A 4,001-nucleotide genomic window follows, 5' to 3' on the forward strand; every position below is an offset into this window, starting at 1 on the left:
TGACTAACAGTAAGATGGGACTACACACATTTAGAATGTGTCATATTTTTATAGTAAAAATAAAATTTAATAAAGACAACCTTTTTCCTCCCCTCAGAAAAAATGTAGGCTATTAATTAAAATATTTGTTATAAGTAATAATTCAGAGAACCTTTGAGAAAAGGAAGGAAGGGCAGTAAGTTCAAGACTAAAATATTTCAACTGGCAGTTAGAGAAGGTTTAGTCTTGAGAAAATATAAATAAGGTGTAAACAATATTTATTATAGGTTCTGACCTCAGTTAAACCAGTATATACCTACAAGGTAACAAAAATATATAAACTATCTCATGCCTGAGATTGAGCAGTTTACAGAAGAAAATACATTTTTTATGTTAATAAATAATCACAGCTGCCTAAGTTCCATTTTACAAATTTAAGTGAGACCCAGGATAACTGAAGCTCTCTACAAAGTCAGTGGCAAGGTGCAAATCTGAAGACCCCAGCTGCTCATAATTTTCTGTAGTAAAGTGCTGCTTATTGATCAAGAATAACAATGCTGTAGTTTTAAAGAAAGGCTGACATGCCCAGACTACATGTATATAGAAAAACCTCAGAAGGCAGGCAACATTTCCTTTTAAAATAGCTTCTAACAATGCTTCAGTATAATTATACATGCTCCAGACTGAGGTTTGGAAGAATGTTAACTCTCCTGTCAATTAAAAACCTCCTCTTATATACAGCAAATGGGTGGGGTGCCACATTTGAGAGTGCAGCATTTAAGTTAAAACCTCAACTGTCCAAGGTTTGTTTTGAGTCTTACAGCATACAAACTCAAACCTCAAATCTTGTGGAAACACAAAAACAGATTCATAAAACAGATTCAAACAGCATGGAAAAACTGAAAAGTTGATTAAAGTGAAGTATGAGAAACAGCAGGGCTCTGCCTGTTGTAGCAACCTCACTCTTAATGGCAGTGCAATTCTGTTGCAATTGCAGTTGTTCCCTAAAAACATTACTCCATGTATCTCCAGCCTACCTTGCAACAGCTGTGTGGACTAAGACTGTTGTGAAAGGTCTTGCTGCTCCATCGGTGCCATTATTTGTACTGGCGACTGTAAACCGCATATTTGTGTGGATTCTCTTCCATACTGCAGAATGAGAAGTCCATGAAACTAAGGATACTCTGTTAGTCTGTTAGTCCACTGTCATGGAACTCTCATCATTTCTGAAATTGTCTATGTTTGTCGGAGTAGTCTCTATACACCTGGATGCTTCCAATCCAGCTCACAGCTGCAGTTATGTCAACACTACTAAATTAGGCAGTGCTAGCACAGCAGTTTAGATGTGCTTCCCAAAATCCTGAGCTGTGTGCTTACTGGGGAATACTGACTCTTTCAGGGAACAAGAAAATGTGCTAACTTTGTTTTTAGGTATATTAATTTCTTCAGAATAATTCTCCGAGGAATCACAAACTTCCAACAATTGTGTTGCCTATACGGCAAATCAATTTTACCCTGAGATTTTATCATTTTAGGGTCATATTGGCTTGAATACCAGGATGCTGAACAGAGGAATGCAATGTATAATTCTTTCTTAGGGCATCTATAGCAGCATTCATAGGGTCATGGAATGCTTTGGGTTGGAAGGAACCTTAAAGATCATCTCATTCCAACCCCCTCCTCTGTCACAGGCAGGGAACTTTCCATTAGCACAGGTTGCTTCAGGGATGCATTCAAAGAATTCTCATGCTTTCCCGATCTACTTCTATGACTTCCTTAAAATGCTAATCCTTCTAGTTTGACAAACAACAAGTAAATTACTGTTTATTCTTTTTGTATTTTAAAACACTTCGTTGCCCAAGAAAAGCCAAGAATTCAAATTAATATGGCCAGGAAGGAATGAAAGGTGAATTCTACAAAAAAATTTTATCTGGGAAAGTCTGAGTGTTACAGGAAAGTGGGAAGATTCTTTTACCCCCTGCCCTCTAAAAAAGATGTATTTTGCATCCTGTATTTCAGTAATAATTGTAAAGAAAACAAACAAAGCTCTCATCAGTTTGATGCTTAGCAATATAAAACCAGAAGTACATCAGATGCGTCAGCGAACTTCATTCTCCTTATGTTTCTGTCAAAGGTATTTTCTTTGAAAGACCCTAGTCAAGTCTGGCCACTCCTTATTTCAAGTGTTATTTAAATTCAGAATTATTCAGTATGTATAAAAATTTTTTAGTTTTGTAACATGGACTTTGTTTCACTACATTTCAGGAGACATTATTAAATTTTTTTTCAGTTTTTTCTGCAATGTGAGGCAGAATGATAGAGACCAAAAGCAAACACTGTTTTTAGGAACTTGAAACTCCAATTGCTTGCAATGTGCCAGAGGTGAATCTGAAGAATTCCTTAAGTATGCTTTTAGACTCAGACAGCTTCAAAAGACTTTGCCATTTTCACTAGTGCTTGTAAACCAGAGTTTTGGATGACTCCTTGACCTTTCAGAATAACAGTTGACAGTTACAATAAGCTGATGAATAAATGCTTATCCTGTTTGCAGGAATTAGGGTATTGGTCTATAACTGAGCATCATGGTGGCATTCTTTATATGAAGGGCTTGAGCTTCCTCCATAGTACATGGAGAGAGTTGAGAATTCATAGGAGCCAATATGGTGATTGGGGAATTTCTATTTGAATATGATTAAGCAAGGCAGAGAGGTGTAACATTTACCCCCTTTGACCTAAGACTGCAGGGAAGCAGACTCAGTGCTGATGTGTTAATAGCTTTCAGGATATGAGAGATACAGTTTAGAGGCTTTCAAGACGTTTAACCTACTTAGCTCACCTACGAAAAGGATAATCTGATTGCCAGCTTCAAGAGGATTGTAAGCAACCTTAGCAGTCTCCGGCAAAACTTGCTTCAGAGAAATCATTCCTGCTCAGGGCAATCTAACTTGCCAAGAGTGGGTCTGATTTAGTACTTCATTGTGGCTCAAAAGTGAGCTAAACTGATCATCCCCATGTACTGTGCTTAGGTTCATTTGATAGAGCTGTCTCAGAGCATGGGATTCCTTTGGGGAACAAGACAGGAAGGTGTGCTCCAACCATGACATTCAACCTGTGTGCTCAGGCTAAAACTATTCCAAAGCTAACCTCTGAAATGTGCACTGGTGCTGAGCGTTCGACAGCCACACAAGGTTTGCTTTACAAAAGGGCTTCCTTTGGATGTGTATCCTTGCACACATCCACAGGCACAAGCATGGGCAAAGCCAGCAGCACCAGCACACACCTTCCTGCCTGGTCTCCCCTGGACAGCTTGTACTAAATACACACTCTGAAATGTCACACTAATTTGCCTTTTACATTACCAAGAGACCTTCTAGATCCCAGCAAAGCTAAAAAACAAAGAAAGGGTTTTTTGCTAATTTGGCAGGAAACTCCCTGTGGAGAGAGTTATTCCTCAGTTCTGCTGTGTTACGTGGCAAAGCACCATTCTTTACTGAATTAGATTACAAGCCACTGTTTTGTCCTGCCCCATCTTCTTTATTGGCAGATTTAAACCTCATATATAACCTGTGATAGAAAAGAGATCAATTCACTTTACCCATATTCCATCATTTCAGTTCCAGCAGAGTTCTCTAGCATTAAAGACCTGTTGTAGTTAACCTCTAAACAGAAAGCGAAGAAAATATGGACAAGGTCAGGTGAAAAATCAAGATCTTGAAGGTAACAAAAACATAGCTCTAAAGTACAGCTCCAACGAGCATTATGCATTGAATAAAACACTTCCTGAGTTTCATGCAAGCAGTGAACGCAGTGACATTCTCTGTCTTCCAAAGGAAGTAATCAGACACACCTTATATTGCTAAATTAGTCAGTGCACCCACAGCTACAGAAAAGCAAATGATAAAATTGAGATGTGATGTAAACAGCTGAAGCTCATGATAATGGGTTAGCTACTTACAACAGTGATATAAATATTATAGTAGCAAACAGGTCAGAAAATAGGTGTAATTTTCCTCGCCTTAATC

The sequence above is a fragment of the Lichenostomus cassidix genome, chromosome 14 (genome assembly GCF_008360975.1).
Source record: "Lichenostomus cassidix isolate B80296 chromosome 14, HeHo_3.0, whole genome shotgun sequence".
Lineage (NCBI taxonomy): Eukaryota > Metazoa > Chordata > Aves > Passeriformes > Meliphagidae > Lichenostomus > Lichenostomus cassidix.